At 51.0% G+C, this 17,864-nt stretch overlaps 1 protein-coding gene and 1 long non-coding RNA gene across 12 annotated transcripts in view; one reads left to right on the top strand and one right to left on the bottom strand.

The window, feature by feature from the left end:
- Window positions 1-10,449, bottom strand: part of LOC140408350 (uncharacterized) — a 32,042-nt gene extending 21,593 nt beyond the window's left edge. For all 4 annotated transcript variants that reach the window (XR_011940093.1, XR_011940091.1, XR_011940092.1 and 1 more), the window contains exon 1: window positions 9,811-10,449. This is a non-coding gene — a long non-coding RNA (uncharacterized lncRNA). The remainder of the gene's footprint in view (window positions 1-9,810) is intronic.
- Window positions 1-17,864, top strand: part of LOC140408348 (PH and SEC7 domain-containing protein 1-like) — a 613,055-nt gene that overhangs the window by 438,142 nt on the left and 157,049 nt on the right. The gene's annotated exons all lie outside the window — the stretch shown is intronic.

Raw genomic sequence — 17,864 nt, 5'->3', positions numbered from 1 at the left:
CGAACCTTTTCCATGCCGCCCCCTCTCCCTCCATTACCCATTTCCGAATCATAGACACATTCACTGCCCAGTAATAGCTGCACAGGTTCGGCAGCGCCGCCCCCCCCCCCCCCCCCCCCACCGCGCTCCAAGAACAGCCTCTTAACCCTCGGGGTCTTATTTGCCCACACAAATCCCATAATGCTCCTGTTTATCCGCTTAAAGAAGGCCTTGGGGATGAGAATGGGCAGGCACTGAAAGACGAACAGGAACCTGGGGAGGACCGTTATCTTAACGGACTGCACCCTACCCGCCAGGGAGAGTGGCAACATGTCCCACCTCCTGAAGTCCTCCTCCATCTGGTCCACCAGCCGTGCCAGATTGAGCTTATGCAAGACCCCCCAACTCTTAGCCACCTGGATACCCAAATCCCGAAAACTCCTCTCCACCATCTTGAGTGGTAGCTCCTCCAACCTCTTTCCCTGGCCCCTCGCATTCACCACAAACAGCTCGCTCTTCCCCACATTGAGCTTATATCCCGAGAAGTCTCCAAACTCCCTAAGGGTCTGCATGACCTCCCCCATCCCCTCCACCGGATCCGCAATGTACAGCAGCCGGTCATCCGCATATATTGAGACACTGTGCTCCTCCCCCCCACGAACCAACCCCCTTCAGTTTCTGGACTCCCTCAATGCCATGGCCAGCGGCTCAATCGCCAGGGCAAAGAGCAGGGGGGACAAAGGGCACCTCTGCCTCGTTCCATGGTACAACCTAAAATACCCTGACCGCAGCCGGTTCGTCGATACACTCGCCACCGGGGCCTGGTACAGCAATTTAACCCACCCTATGAACTCCTCCCCGAACCCAAATCTGCCTAACACCTCCCACAGGTACTCCCACTCCACCCGGTCAAAGGCCTTCTCCGTGTCCATTGCCGCTACCATTTTTGCCCCCCCCCCCCCCGAGGGCATCATAATCACATTCAGGAGCCTCCGCACGTTCGTGTTCAGCTGCCTGCCCTTCACAAACCCAGTCTGGTCCTCATGTATCACTCCCGGGACACAATCCTCAATCCTGGTGGCCAAAATCTTTGCCAACAGCTTGGCATCCACATTGAGGAGCGAAATCGGCCTATAAGAGCCACACTGCAGCGGGTCCTTATCCCGCTTGAGGATAAGTGAGATCAAAGCCTGCGACATCGTCGGGGGGGGAAGGATTCCCTGTTCCTTCGCCTCATTGAAGGTTCTCAGCAACAACGGCCCCAAAACCCTCTACCCGCCCTTCCTCCACTCTTGGGTACCTCAGTTGGTCCAGGTCCTGCCACATCCCCTCCCCCCCCACCCACCCCCCTCCGGGGGTTCTGACTTGTACAACTTACCATAAAGGTCCCTAAAGACCGCGTTTATTTTAGCTGGACTCCGCACCGTGTTCCCCCCTCTATCTCTGACTCCCCCAATCTCCCTAGCCGCCTCCCTCCTCTGCGGCTGATGCTCCAACATCCGACTCGCCTTCTCCCCATACTCATACACTGCTCCCTGTACCCTCCACCACCGGGCCTCAAGCTTTCTTTGTGGTCAGCAAGTCAAACTCCGTTTGGAGGCTCCGGCGCTCCCTCAGCAGCCCCTCCGGGGGATTCCACGTATCTCCAATCCACCCTCAGTATCTCCCCCACAAATCTCTCCCTCTCCATCCACTCCCTCTTCTCCCTGTGAGCCCTGATTGAAATTAGCTCCCCCCTGACCACTGCCTTCAGCACCTCCCAGACCATAATCACCGACACCTCCCCATTATCATTGGCCTCCACATATCTTTGGATGCACCCCCGAACCCGCCCACAAACCTCCTCGTCCACCAGCAGTCCCACATCCATTCGCCACAACGGGCGCTGGCCCCTCTCCTCCCCCAACTCCAGCTCCACCCAGTGCGGGGCGTGATCCGAAATCGCAATGGCCGAATACTCCGCCCCCTCCACTCTCGGGATCAGTGCCCTGCTTACCACAAAAAAGTCTATTCGCGAGTAGGCCTTGTGCACATGGGAGAAGGAGAACTCCCTCGCCCTTGGCGTGGCAAACCTCCACGGATCCACTCCCCGCATCTGATCTATAAACCCCCTCAGGACCTGGGCCGCTGCCGGCTTCTTACCCGACCTCGACCTAGACTGATCTAGTGCCACGTCCAGTACCGTGTTGATGTCCCCCCCCATTATCAGATTACCTGCCTCCAGATCCGGGATCTGACTCAACATCCGCTTCATGAACCCTGCATCGTCCCAGTTTGGGGCATATACATTCACCAACACCACCCGGGCCCCCTGCAGCCTGCCACTCACCATCACATATCGACTCCCTTTATCCGCCACAATACCCACCGCCTCAAATGCCACCCGCTTACTCACCAGGATTGCGACCCCCTTATTTTTTGCATCCAGCCCAGAGTGAAAAACCTGCCCCACCCATCCCTTCCTCAGCCTGGTCTGATCCGCGACCTTCAGGTGCATCTCCTGTAACATGGCTGCTTCTGCCTTTAGCCCCTTTAAGTGCGCAAACACCCGGGCCCTCTTGAACGGCCCATTCAAGCCTCTCACGTTCCACGTGATCAGCCGGATCGGGGGACTACCCGTTCCCCCCCCCAGCCATCTCCTTTTTTAGGCCAGCTACTTGCCCGCGCCTCCCGCACTCTCCAGCCCCCCAGGCAGAGGCTCCCCGCCCCGACTCTCCCTCTTACCTTCAACTCCCCCTCAGTCAGCAGAGCAGCAACCCAGTTACCCCTCCCCCGGCCAAGCAACTGCGTAGCCCTCCTGCTCCCCCCATTGCACTCCCGTACGTTAGCTGACCCCGGCCGCTCCCGCCTCTGTCTCCGATCCCCCTATTGGATTCCCTCTCGAAGTCTCCAGTCCTCCCCCCACTAAAGTGGGGTGGCCAAAGTCCCCCACATCTACACCAATGTGGGCACCAAGCCAGTACCGCCCCCCCCCACCTCGGGCCCCGCCCCCCCCCTTTCGCGGGAAAAAGCCCGCACTCCCTGCTTGGGCCGATCCCGCCCCCTATGGCACAGCTCCTTCCACCTGCAGCCTCACCCCAATCCCCGAAGGCCCAGGGCCACAGGTCCACACAACCCCAAGAAAACGCGGGGGACAACCCCCCCCCCAAACAAGCCCACATAAAGAAAAAACATCACCCCCCTCCCACTCCCCAGCATCCCCCATAACATGCTACAAACCATTAATTTGAATCCAACTTCTCATTTTTGATTAAGGTCCACACCTCAACCGGCGTAACAAAATAGTGGTGACGGTCCTGATACGTGACCCACAGCCGCGCCGGCTGTAACAGCCTGAACTTCACCCCCTTTCCGTGGAGAACCGCCTTGGCCCGGTTGAACCCTGCCCGCTTCTTGGCCAGCTCTGCACTCCAGTCCTGATAAGATGCGGATTTCGGCACTCTCCCACCTATTGCTCCGCTCCTTCTTCGCCCATCGCAGGACCCACTCCCTGTTGGTGAAGCGGTGCAACCTCACCGCCACGCCCCTCGGTGGCTCATTCACCCTCGGCCTCCTCGCCAGGACCGTGCGCCTCATCCAGCTCTCGGGGCCTCGGGAAGGCTCCCGCGCCCATCAGCGTACTCAGCATCGTAGCCACATACACCCCAGCATCCGACCCCTCCATGCCCTCAGGGAGACCCAGAATCCGCAGGTTCTTCCTCCTCGACCTATTCTCCAGGTCCTCGAACTTCCCCTGCCATTTTTTATGCAGTGCCTCGTGCGCTTCCACTTTGACAGCCAGGCCCAGGATCTCATCCTTATTATCAGAGGCCTGCTGCTGCACCTCCTTTATCGCTGTCCCCTGCATCTTCTGGGTCTCCGCCAGCCTTTCAATCGATGCCTTCATAGGGGCCAACATCTGTGCCTTCAATTGCGCAAAGCAGCTTCTCAAAAACTCCTGCTGCTCCCGAGACCACTGAGCCCACGCTGTCTGGTCCCCGCCCGCCGCCATCTTGCTTTTTCGCGCCCGTTCTCCTCTCTAGTCCACTTTTTTGACCGCTCTGCTCCTGATCCACTCCATACAGTGCTGGGGGAACCTCACTGCTTCCTTCCTACACCGGGAATCGGCGTCCAAATGCCGCTGGAGCTCCTTAAAAGGGCCCAGAAATGCGTTCTCGGCGGGAGCTGCCGACCGTGCGACCTACCCAGGCATAGCCGCAACCGGAAGTCCATGTTTGCGACTTTAAAGTTACAGTTCGATAATTGAATTGAAAGTGATTCTTTTTAAAATAAATTTAGTGTACCCAATTAATTTTTTCCAATTAAGGGGAAATTTAGCGTGGCCAATCCACCTAGTCTGCACATCTTTGGGTTGTGGGGGCGAAACCCACGCAAACACGGGGAGAATGTGCAAACTCCACACGGACAGTGACCCAGAGCCGGGATCGAACCTGGGACCTCGGCGCCGGGAGGCTGCAGGACTAACCCACTGTGCCACCATGCTGCCCGAAAGTGATTCTTTACTGGAATCCGAGATCTTGCTTTTGTTTGGCAAAGGAAGACCATTCAGGGGTGAACAGTGTCCGGCGTTTTAAAACTCTCACCAGCAAACCTGGTCAGGGAGAGCTTGATTGAACTGCGTCCACTGCTGAAGAATCCTCTTAATCTCTGGGAGTTGAAGTGGCCAGTCGTGGTTCGAATGCTGTCAGCGTGCAGTGGTTCTCTTTCCAGACCTGCAGGCAGGATTTAAGATCTGGTGCTGGCTTCAGCTTAGTAAGCAGAATCCTGCTCGTGGTGGGTCAGGCTATAGAGCAGTCACATGGGTCCTGAATTTAGAAGTGCAGAGTGATTAGAGAATCCCCCCTGTCTGACTGCAATGGCCTGCTTTGTGTATGGTTGTTTCCCGCAGCCCAGGTTTTCTGCAGCCGAGAATGACCTGACTCAGTAAGTCATGACCCTCGACTATGTGATTTGTTTCTATGACGATGCTAGCTATTGGTCTCTGCGTGATAGCTACCTCGTCTTGTCGCTGTGCTTTATTGGGGATCATTGTAACCTGTTTTAAGCAATTAAGCAGAACTGGTGCTTTCAAGGCTCAAACAGCAGACGAGCACCTCTTGGTTTTTAATTTGCTGAGGAGAGGAATCAGTTTATAGTTTACTGTGTATCTCTGCCCCGGCCAGGCAGGTGGATGAGACCTGAGTGCCACTAGCAAGCCTGGGTTAATTAACTCCAAACTCCTGATCCCACTGGGTGCCTGTTTGAAGTGACGGGCCATGTGTGTAAAGTCTGGGCTCGCTGTCTCCCTGCAGACCCTATTATCGAGGTCATAAATTGTAATTTTAGATTGTAACTATTGATCACTGGGAAAAGCCTTTGTCCAGAGTGGGGAGAGGAGATAAATTTGTATAGCCCTTAATTTATTAAAATTCAGTGTCTGAATTGCAGACCAATGCAATGTCTTCCAGTGGTGACTTATTAGTTTAACAGTAATACTGTCGTATGTTTAATATGCTTGCTACACAGAATACCAGAACTCTGCACCTTCAACCCAACTGTTGAGTTGTAGGCTATAAATGCATGGATCTTACTGCTGCACTTTGCAGTTCTAAATTAATTAAATTGTTTGGGAGAATCCCAATTATCTTACGCTCTTGTTATGAGTGACCTTAATTGAAAGGAGCAATAACTTGCAATTTTTTTGTGACATACCTCACGCGTTGCATTGGATGATGTAAAATGTACAGCACAAATTCAGGCCACTCAGTCCATCTACCCTATGTTGGCCAGTTTTGTGTCACACGGGCCTCCACCCACTCTGTAATTCCTTCTACCCACTCTGCCCTGTATCCTGCTGTACGTTTCACTGTTTCAGTATCCCAGCGATAAGGTGATCCTCCAAGAATCCAGGCGCAATGCCACTCCCCCTTGCCAGGGAGAACTGTGAGTGGCCTGTTCAGCTTAACTGGATGTGGAGATGCCGGCGTTGGACTGGGGTGAGCACAGTAAGAAGTCTCACAACACCAGGTTGAAGTCCAACAGGTTTATTTGAAATCGGAGCGCACAAGCTTTGAAATCGCAAGCTTTCGGAGTGAACCTGATGAAGGAGCCTGTTCTCAAATACAGTCTTTTGCTTCAGTTTTGAGCTGTCTGGTGTACTTCGTGCACTGCTGTCAGAAGGCTACATCCTACTCTCGCTTCCTGCTGACCCTGTTGGTTACGAGAATATCACGGTCGAATAATGTTCCTCCCCCTCACCCGAATGAGCTCTTTATAAAAATTCAATTTTACGGATGTGGGCTTCGCTGGCTAGGCCAGCATTTGTTGCCCATCCCTAATTGCCCTTGAGAAGGTGGTGGTGAGCTGCCATCTTGAACAACTGCAGTGTATGTGGTGTAGGTACACCCACTGTGCTATTAGGTAGGGAGTTCCAGGATTTTGACCCAGCAACAGTGAAGAAATGACGATATATTTTCAAGTCAGGGTGGTGAGTGACTTGGGGGGGGGGGGGGGGGGGGGGGTGTTCCAGGTGGTGGTGTTGCATGTACCTGCTGGATGACAGTGTCGTGGGTTTGGAAGGTGCTGCCTAAGGAACGTTGAAGAGTTACTGCAGTGCATCTTGGCTGCTACTGTGCGTCAGTGCTGGAGGGAGTGAATGTTTGTGGAAGGGGTGCCAATCAAGCGGGTTGCTTTGCCCTGGATGGTGTTGAGCTTCTCGTGATGTTGGAGCTGCACTCATCCAGGCAAGTAGAGAGTATTCCATCACACTCCTGACTTGTGCCTTGTATGTGATGGATAGGCTTTAGGGGGGGGGGGGAGGTCAGGAGGTGAGTTATTCATTTTATTAAATTTATAATCTTGATTGTCACAAGTAGGCTTACATTAACACTGCAACAAAGTTACTGTGAAAGTCGCCACATTCCGGCGCCTGATCGGGTACACAGGGGGAATTTAGAATGTCCAATTCACCTAATAGCACGTCTTTCGGGACTTGTGGGAGGACACTGGAGCACCCGGAGGAAACCCACGCAGACACAGGGAGAACGCGCAGACTCCACACAGACAGTGACCCAAGCTGGGAATTGAACCTGGGACCCTGGAGCTGTGAAGCAACAGTGCTAACCACTGTGCCTTGTATGTTACCATGCCGCCCATGGAATCAAAGGATTCCTAGCCTCTGATCTGCTTTTGGAGGCACAGTATTTATATGGCTAGTCTAATTCAGTTTGTGATCAATGGTAACACTCAGGATGTTGATTGTGGGGGACTCAGCGATGATGTCATTGGATGTCAAGGGGCGATGGTTTGATTCACTCTTATAAGAGATGGTAATTGCCTGGCATTTGTGTGGCATGAATGTTACTTTCCACTTGTCAACCCAAGCCTGTGTATTATCCAAGTCTCCTTGCATTTGAACATGGACTGCTTCAGTGTCTGAGGGGTCGTGAATGGTGCTGAACATTGTTCAATCCTCAACGAACATCCCTACATCTGACCTTAAGTTGGAAGGAAGATCGTTGATGAAGCAGCTGAAGATGGTTGGGCCCTGGACACTACACTGAGGAACTCCTGCAGTGGTGTCCTGGGACTGAGATGTCTGAACTCCAACCACCACAACAATCTTCCTTTGTGTCAGGTACGCCTCCTATCAATGGAAAATTCCCCCCCACTGAGTCCCATTAATTCCAGTTTAACTAGGGACCCTTGATGCCAACTTGATCAAATGCTGCCTTGATGTCAAGGGCAGTCACTCTCAACTCACCTCTGGAGTTCAGCTCTTTTGTCCATGTTTGAAGAAAGGCTGTAATGAGGTCAGAAGCTGAGTGACCCTGGCGGATCCCAAACTGAGCGTCAGTGAGCAAATTAATGCAAAGTAAGTGCCGCTTGACAGCACTGTTGATGATCCCTTCTATCGCTTTAATGATGATTGAGAGTAGACGAATAGGATGGTAATTGGCCAGGTCGGATTTGTCCTGCTTTTTGTGTACAGGACACACCTGAGCAATTTTCCACATTGCCGGGTAGATGTCAGTGTTGTAGCTGTATTGGTCAGCTTGGCTAGGGGTGCAGCAAGTTCTCGAGCACATGTCCTCAGTACTGTTGCCATAATATTATCAGGATCCATAACCTTTGCAATATCCAGTGCCTTCAGCCATTTCTTGATATCATGTGGAGTGAATCGTAATAGCTAAAGACTGACATCTGTGATACTGGGGACCTCAGCGGGAGACCTAGATGATCCACTTAGAAATTCTGACTGAAGATTATTGAGAATGCTTTAGCCTTGACTTTTGCACATATGTGCTGAGCTCCTCCATCATTGAGGATGGGGATTTTTGTGGCGCCTCCTCCTCCTCCAGTGAGTTGTTTAATTGTCCACCACCATTCACAGCTGGATGTGGCAGGACTGCAGAGCTTAGATCTGATCCGTTGGTCAGTATGCCGGGTGTTGCCCCTGGCATCCCCTCGTGCACTCTTCATTGAACCAGGGTTGATCCCCTGGATTGGTGATAATGGTAGAGTGGGGGATATGCCGGGCCATGAGATTGCAGATTGTGGCTGAGAACAATTCTCCTCTGCTGAAGGCCCACAGTGCCTCATGAATGCTGGATCTGTTCCGAATCTATCCCATTTACCACAATGGTAGTGCCAGAAAACCCGGTGGATGATATCCTCAAGTGCAGATGGGGCTTTGTCGCCACAAGGACTGTGCAGTGGTCACTCCTACCAATACTGTCATGGACAGATGCATCTTCAGCAGGCATGTTGGTGAGGATGAGGTCTAGTATGCTTGTCCCTCTTGTTAGTTCCCTCGCCACCTGTCGCAGACCCAGCCGGACACGGCCGGCTCGGTCAGTCGTGATGCTACCGAGCCACTTTTGGTGATGGACATTGAAGCCCCCTACCCAGAGTACATTCTGTGCCCTTACCACCCTCAGTCTTCCGCCAAGTGGTGTCCACCACGGAGGAGTACTGATTCATCAGCTGAGGGTGGACGGTGCATGTTAATAAGCAGGAGGTTTCCTTGCCCAAGTTTGACCTGAAGCCATGAGACCTCATGGGGTCCGGAGTCGATGCTGAGGACTCTCAAGAGGGGGCAATTCCCTCCTGACTGCATATCACTGTGCGAATGTCCTGCCGGTGGGACAAGATATCCCAAGGGATGTGATAGTGGTGTCTGGGACATTGTGTGTATGGTACGATTCCATGATTCTGACTATGTCAGGCTGTTGTATGAAGTCTGTGAAATAGTTCCCCCAATTTTGGCGCAAGCCCCTAGACCTTTCAGGGTCTACAGGGCTAGGTTTGCCATTGTCGTCTCCAGTACCCAGATCCAGTCTCTTTCTTTGTAGCAGTTTAATACAACTGACTGGCTTGCTATGCCATTTCAGAAGGCGTTTAAGTGTCAATCTGCAAGTGTCAAGTAGGCCAGACCAGATAAGGATGGCAGATTTACTTTCCTAAAGGAGATTAGTAAACCAGCTGTTTTTTTTCTATGACAATGGTCGACTGATTCCAGATATTTATTGGATTCAATTTGGTGGGTTTTAAACCCAGGTCCCCAGAGTATTACACTGGGTCTCTGGATCACCAGTCTGATGATAATGCCACTATGCCGCTACGTTCCCACGTGCTATTGAATCGATAAATTAAAAAGAAGGCTGTGATTTGATCAGGATTACAAGTGAACATCAACTGAATTTTCAATTGTTCAAAATAGAGCGCCTTTCTATTGGACCTTTCAAATTGAAGTTCCTCCCACTCCTGTCTGTTTCAGCCCATTAGCACAGGGTTAAACATTTTCAATATCATCTATTGCTTTCCTTCTACAAAATGAGAGAGATCGCCTACCTATTTATATTCGTTCTCACCAGGGATGTTGCTCAATTGGTAACAGTTAGGGACATGTTAGAATCCACGGGGATATTAGTTTCTTGGATTAGTTGGGTGCTTGACGAGGAACCAACCAAGCTGTAAAAAGTCTAAGCACGATCTAGAAACTCAGCTGTTTCTGGGGTACGATTATGGGATGGCTTTCTTCACTTAGTTACATCCACTGCAGACCCATAGACCTGTATTCAGTCATAAAGGCACAAGAGGTCAGAGGGCAAATCATGTTCTCGAAGAAAGCGGCTCACAGAAAATTGTTCCGACTCAAGTGCAGAACAGTGTGTAACACAACACTCCTGTGGACAACTCGAGGAGAATCATGTTTTCATCTGCATCGGACTGACGTGACAAGAGACACAATCACGTATAGAGAAGCAGGAGAAGTGCTAATTTCACTTCAGACGGTGGATAGGTCATGTCATAGTTGGCTTTGTGACTCAATGTATCTCCACTGGTAAAACCCTTGCAAGTCGAAATATACATTGTGAGGTATTTTGCTTAGCTGATGTGATGTCAGAGGAGGCCATTTCCTGGTGGATCTGGTTTCCAGTAGTGCTCTGCGATGCAGGTTCACTCTGCTGCTGCCAATCTTCTTCACTCTAATCTTTGAAAAGAGACAGGAAGGTGCAGTGAAACATTCAGACGCATTTGTGAATAACTCAGCAGGCAACCATCAAAACTTTCATTTCAAATGGGATACCAGTCTGCAATCCGAATTGGCAAGGGAATGCAGTGTGCTTGAGGTTTGATCTGGAGGAAGTGCAGCGAAGGTTTACCAAGCTGATTCCTGGGATGGTGGGACTATCATATGAGTGACTAAATTGGTTAGGATTATATTCATGGGGGGGGGGGGTCAGTGGTTAGCACTGCTGAATCACGGCACTGAGGACTCGGGTTCGATCCTGGCTCTGGGTCACTGTCCGTGTGGAGTTCGGTGGGCAGCACGGTAGCATAGTGGTTAGCACAATGGCTTCACAGCGCCAGGGTCCCAGGTTCGATTCCCGGCTTGGGTCACTGTCTGTGCGAAGTTTGCACGTTCTCCCCGTGTCTGCGTGGGTTTCCTCCGGGTGCTCCGGTTTCCTCCCACAGTCCAAAGATGTGCAGGGGTAGGTGGATTGGCCATGATAAATTGCCCTTAGTGTCGCAAAAAATAAGGTAAGGTGGGGTTACGGGGATAGGGTGGGGGGTGTGGGCTTAGGTGGGGTGCTCTTTCCAAGGGCCGGTGCAGACTCGATGGGCCGAATGGCCTCCTTCTGCACTGTAAATTCTGTGAAAACTTAACAAACCAAATCAAAAATAATACTTGCATCAGCTGCATTCAAACCCACCATAATCCTCAACACAAGCTGCACAATTGTGTGTTGCTACTGAATTCCTCTTCAGGGGACGTGCATGTGTACAAAACAAATTCTTCAAAGTTTCACTGAGAATTGATTAGACCAGTTTGTTTGGCTCACTATCTTTCCTAACTAAAAACACTCTCAAATAACTTACCTAATAATAGCACCTAGCTGGAACAATGTGTGGCCATCAGTGGATGCTGTGGCTCATTAATGCAGTCCACAACCTAGTCTGCCACGGGCATGCCAGAAAACCAGCTCTTCTCAAATTGTACGGGATCCCATGTGATAAATGTAATCGATCACATTGCAGGCAGGAATCAGAAACCATTGGAGGGGTTTTCTTCGGACTCTGCCCGGGTTCAGCTAACCTAGGAAAATTGGGCACTTCCTCTGTGCTCTAACCCTTCTGCAGCATCAGTGTTCTGGGCCTGCGTGTTCAGAATCTTCCTGTTGTATCTCAGTAGGTCTCCTCTTTGTCCGGTGCCACGAATGTCTCCTCTTCGGATCCTCCCGTCCCATTGTCGGTACATTCTGCTGCGACACCTTTGTTTTCCCGTGACGCAGACATAAGAAACAAAGAAACAAAGAAATGTACAGCACAGGAACAGGCCCTTCGGCCCTCCAAGCCCGTGCCGACCATACTGCCCGACTAAACTACAATCTTCTACACTTCCTGGGTCCGTATCCTTCTATTCCCATCCTATTCATATATTTGTCAAGATGCCCCTTAAATGTCCCTATCGTCCCTGCCTCCACTACCTCCTCCGGTAGTGAGTTCCAGGCACCCACTACCCTCTGCGTAAAAAACTTGCCTCGTACATCTACTCTAAACTTTGCCCCTCTCACCTTAAACCTATGCCCCCTAGTAATTGACCCCTCTACCCTGGGGAAAAGCCTCTGACTATCCACTCTGTCTATGCCCCTCATAATTTTGTATACCTCTATCAGGTCGCCCCTCAACCTCCTTCGTTCCAGTGAGAACAAACCGAGTTTATTCAATCGCTCCTCGTAGCTTATGCCCTCCATACCAGGCAACATTCTGGTAAATCTCTTCTGCACCCTCTCTAAAGCCTCCACATCCTTCTGGTAGTGTGGCGACCAGAATTGAACACTATACTCCAAGTGTGGCCTAACTAAGGTTCTATACAGCTGCAACATGACTTGCCAATTCTTATACTCAATGCCCCGGCCAATGAAGGCAAGCATGCCGTATGCCTTCTTGACTACCTTCTCCACCTGTGTAGCCCCTTTCAGTGATCTGTGGACCTGTACTCCTAGATCTCTTTGACTTTCAATACTCTTGAGGGTTCTACCATTCACCGTATATTCCCTACCTGCATTAGCCCTTCCAAAATGCATTACCTCACATTTGTCCAGGTTAAACTCCATCTGCCATCTCTCCGCCCAAGTCTCCAGACAATCTAAATCCTGCTGTATCCTCAGACAGTCCTCATCGCTATCCGCAATTCCACCAACCTTTGTGTCGCCTGCAAACTTACTAATCAGACCAGTTACATTTTCCTCCAAATCATTTATATATACTACAAAGAGCAAAGGTCCCAGCACTGATCCCTGTGGAACACCACTGGTCACAGCCCTCCAATTAGAAAAGCATCCCTCCATTGCTACCCTCTGCCTTCTATGGCCTAGCCAGTTCTGTATCCACATGCCTGACATGCTGTCCTCAGACTCCGACATGGAGACGCAAACACCTGGAATCTTTGAAGCTGACATCGTGGTTCCGCCGTCCTCAGCCGATGATCAGCCCAGGCATTCTAGCTGTAAACATTGTTCAGCAGCAAGGTACATGCTGGCCGATCCTACTCCTCCCTGCCGGAGCTGAAACGTCTTTCTCATCCTGTGCTGCACTGGTTTCATAATTATAACCTTTATTAGTGTCACAAGTAGGCTTACATTAACACTGCAATGAAGTTACTGTGAAAATCCCCCAGTCGCCACACTCCAGCACCTGTTCGGCTGCACTGAGTGAAAATTCAGATTGTCCAATTCACCTAACAAGCACGACATTTGGATTTGTGGGAGGAAACCGGGGCACCCGGAGGAAAACCCACGCAGACGCGGGAAGAACGAAGGCAGACTCCCCACAGACAGTGACCCAAGCGGGAAATCGAACCCAGGTCCCTGGCGCTGTGTACAGTGCTAACCACTGTACTACTGTGCCACCCATATTCATCTTCTTCGTCGTCTTCTCTTCATCATCGTCCTTTGAAAGGGGTCTTCCGACTTTGGGGGGAGGAATTTAATAACCAGTACGGGACATAAGGTGTGGAGATGATTGTTTTTCCCCCGTGATCCTTGAGGAATACGAGCTCCCCCACTCGGGGCGGGGTAGCTTGCCCGTACTTGTATAAAAGGTCGGCAGGTCTAGAATTGACCACCAGGAGAGAGAGTACTTGGTGAGGTTCTACTATTCATGTATATAATGGTTGTAAAATAAAAGTTGTTTACTTTCGCTTCCTTATTTCCCCGAGCCTTATCAAAGTTCCAACTGCTGTGAATGTTCTCTCTCTCCTCTCTCTCTCTCTCTCGCTCTCTCTCTCTCTCTCTCAGGGCGCTGCGCCGGAAAGCAGCTTGCCGTGGCGCAGCGGGCCATTTAAAGCCGAGAGACCTTGCTCCCGGGATCTACCTCGCTCCCGGGATCTACCTGCTCCAGGGATCTACCTCGCTCCCGGGATCTACCTGGCTTGCAACGCCTCGCGAGATTCAATGCAATGTCGCGAGATGTTTGCAAGGTGAATCGCGGCCACAATGGGCAGGATCACTTTTTGGCAAATCTGCATATTAGAGAGAGGAATAAGCCTGACTCTAATGTGCAGATTCCTGAGGTACCTGAGGCTTTGGGATTCAATCCTTCACTTTTGGGGTTCTCCAAGGGAATTCGGAGGCCCCAGCTGCATGCTCGTTGGGGAGGGTGGTGCCCTGGCACTGCCAAAGTGCCCAGGTGGCACTGCCAGCTGGCATGTGCAATGCCAGGCGGGAGACCCTCCCATATTTCGGGCGGGGGGGGGGGGAAGTCCGGGATTCTTTTGGGGGCCTCGGCGATTGGGACGTAATTTAAAAATGGCGTCCCGATCTCTCGCTACAACGGGAGTTCCGGCCAGCGGAGCTCCCCATTGTAAAAAAAACGGGGCTATGTGTGGCCTCAGCCTCGCGTTCCCTTATTCAAGGCGAGTGGTGTTGAATAGCCATGTGTTTCTCAGCACTGTGAGTGGTGGCAAACACACAGCAAAAACGCACTCCCCCCCCCCCCCCCCCCCCCCCCCCCGCCCCCCCCCGGTTTCCCGGTTTTAATTGCTGCTGATTTGAGTACTTCCGAGGGGAGCAGGCTGTTCATATTTCCAAACTTACCTGCTGCTCTTCCGGAACAGGTCCGCTCTGCAGGACCAGCAGGGACACGCTGGGCCGAATGGCTTCCTCCTGTGCTGTTTCTAACCATTGTGTGATTCTGTGATATTCCTGCTTCTGGTGTTTAGCTGTGGCATTGTTCGGGAAACGAGGAATAACTGGCCCCATGGCCCAGATCCCTGCTACCCTACTGGCTGATTTTGACCTTCCACTCCGTAATCACACTGACAGGAAGAACCCGGGGGGAGGTGGTGATATCTGCTTTTGCTGGTTGCGCTGTCATCCCATTATCGTTCACTGCTTCACTGTTCCAGCAAAACTATCTCAGCAGCATCGAAATACATTCTCTGTGTTTGCCTCCTCGCTTTCTGGTAATTTGAGTCCTCAGTACAGCGAGATGCATTAACCTTTCCATTGTGGCTCTGCTGGTGCTGTGTTACAGTACTGCAGTGTAATTATATATCCTCCGCCAATCAGACTCCCGAGTGTTTGGGCCTTCAGATTGAAGGTCAGAGACAAGATTCTGATTTGAGAATCTGAATGTTGCTTCATGCTCTCCTCTTGTTCAGTCAGTTTTACGTGGAATTAGATAGAACATCCAGCGCACAAACAGGCAGTTCAACATGACTGGAGTTTATGCCTTTTTTGTGGCCTGATCTCATGTCACCTCATCAGCGTGTCCTTCGACTGATTTTCCCCTTGTGTCTTTGTCTAAAAGATGATAAGAAATTAGGAGCCGTTTGGCCCCTCAAGCCATCATCACCATTCAGTGATACCATGGCCGAGCTGATCTTATTTTGGCCTCAATTCCACTTTCCTGCCTGGTTCCCCGCACAGTCCAACAGAATCTGTCAGTCTCAATCTTCTTTATATTGCTCGCTAGTTTACAACTTATATTTCATCTTCTCCCCCCCCTCCCTTATTGCTTTTTTAGTTGTCCTCTGCAAGCTTTTAAAGGATTCCCAATCCTCTTGGCTTCCCACTAATCCTCGCCACATTTGTATAACGTTGCTTTTACTTTTATGCTGTCCCTCGTCAGTCATGGTTGCCTCGTCCTCCCCTCCGCATATCTCCTCTTCCTTGGGATGAATTTCTCTTGTGCCTCCTGAATAACCTCAAAAACTCCTGTCACCATCCTGTCTGCTGGGCCCCCCTTCCAAATCACCTCTGGCCAGCTCTTCCTCATTTAAAAAAAATGAGGGATGTGGGCGTCGCTGGTTAGGCCAGCATTTATTGCCCATCCCTAGTTGCCCTTCAGAAGGTGGTGGTGAGTTGCCTTCTCGAACCGCTGCAGTCCCCGAGGTGTAGGTACACCCACTGTGCTGTTAGGGATGGTCCAGCGACAGTGAAGGAACGGCAATATATTTCCAAGTCAGGATGGTGAGTGACTAGGAGGGGAACCCTCTGGTGGTGGGGTTCCCAGATATCTGCTGCTCTTGTCCTAGATGGTAGTGGTTGTGGGTTTGGAAGGTGCTACCTAAGGAACCTTAGCAAGTGCCTGCAGTGCATCTTGTAGATGGTACACATGGCTTCCACTGTTCACCGATGGTGGATGGATTAAATATTTGTGGAAGGGGTGGGCAATCAAGCGGGCTGCTTTGGTCCTGGATGGTGACGAGCTTCTTGAGTGTTGTTGGAGCTGCACTCATCCAGGCAAGTGGAGAGTATCCATTACACTCCTGACTTGTGCCTTGTATGTAGTGGACAGGCTTTGGGGGCGGGAGTGGTCAGGAGGTGAGTTCTTGCCCTGGTAGCCACAGTATTAATATGGCTAGTCCAGTTCAGTTTCTGATCAATGGTAATCCCCAGGGTGTTGATTGTGGGGGATTCAGTGATGGTAATGCCATTGAATGTCAAAGGGCGATGATTAGAACTTCTCTTGTAGGAGAGAGTCATTGCCTGACACTTATGTGGCGCAAATGTAACTTGCCACTTGTCGCCCAAACCTGGATATTGTCCAGGTATTGCTGCATTTGGACATGACTGCTTCATTATCTGAGGAGACTTGAATGATGCTGAACATTGTGCGGTCATCCGCAAACATCCCCACTTCTGACTTTATGATGGAATGGAGGTCATTGATGAAGCAGCTGAAGATGGTTGCACCTAGGGACACTACCCTGAGGAACTCCTGCAGTGAGGTCTTGGAGCTGAGATGATTAACCTCCAACCACCACAACCATCTTCCTTTGTGCCAAATATGACTCCAGCCAGCAGGGTTTTCCCCCCTGATTCTCATTGGCACCAGTTTTTGCTAGGGCTCCTTGATTCCATACTCGGTCAAAAGCTGCCTTGATATCAAGGGCAGTCACTCTCTCATCACCTCTGGCATTCAGCTCTTTTGTCCATGTTTGAACCAAGGCCGTAATGAGGTCAGGAGCTGAGTGACCCTGGCGGAACCCAAACTGAGCGTCCATGAGCAGATTATTGCTGAGTAAGTACTGCTTGAAAGCACTGTTGATGACTCCTGGAGAGTAGACTAATAGGCAGTAATTGACTGGGTTGGATTTGCCCCTGTTTCTTCTGTACAGGACACACCTGGGCAATTTTCCACATTGCCGGGTAGATACCAGTGGTGTAGCTGCAGTGGAACAGCTTGGCTAGGGCTGTGGCAAGTTTTGCACAAGTTTTCAGTACGAGTGCTGGAATATTGTCAAGGCCCTTAGCCTTTGCAGTATCCAGTGCCTTCAGTCGTTTCTCGATATCAGGTGGAAGTGAATCATATTGGCTGAATACTGACATCTGTGATGCTGGGGGACCACCAGAGAAGACCGAGCTGAATCATGCACTCGGCACTTCAGACTGAAGATTGTTGCGAATGCCTCCGCCTTGTCTTTTGCACATGTGTGCTGGGGCTCCTGCATTATTGGGGCTGGTTTAGCACAGTTGGGCTAAACAGCTGGCTTGTAATGCAGAACAAGGCCAGCAGTGCGGGTTCAATTCCTGTACTAGCCTCCGCGAACAGGCGGCGGAATGTGGCGACTAGGGGCTTTTCACAGTAACTTCATTGAAGCCTACTTGTGACAATTAGCGATTATTATTATTATTATTGAGGATGGGGATACTTGTGGAGCCGTCACCTCCAGTGAGGTGTTTAATTGTCCACCACCATTCACGGCTGGATGTGGCAGGACTGCAGAGCTTAGATCTGATGTGTTTGTTGTGGATCGCTTAGCTCTGTCTATTACTTGCTGCTTATGCCGTTTGGCACACAAGTAGTGGTTGTAGCTCAAACAGATTGACAACTCGGTTTTCGATATGCCTGATGTTGTTGTCCCCTCTTGTTTCTCGGTACACCCCCTACCA

Source organism: Scyliorhinus torazame, chromosome 3 (assembly GCF_047496885.1).
Source record: "Scyliorhinus torazame isolate Kashiwa2021f chromosome 3, sScyTor2.1, whole genome shotgun sequence".
Taxonomy (NCBI): domain Eukaryota; kingdom Metazoa; phylum Chordata; class Chondrichthyes; order Carcharhiniformes; family Scyliorhinidae; genus Scyliorhinus; species Scyliorhinus torazame.
Note: the sequence above shows the minus strand (reverse complement) of the source record. Positions and strands in the feature narration are given on the sequence as shown.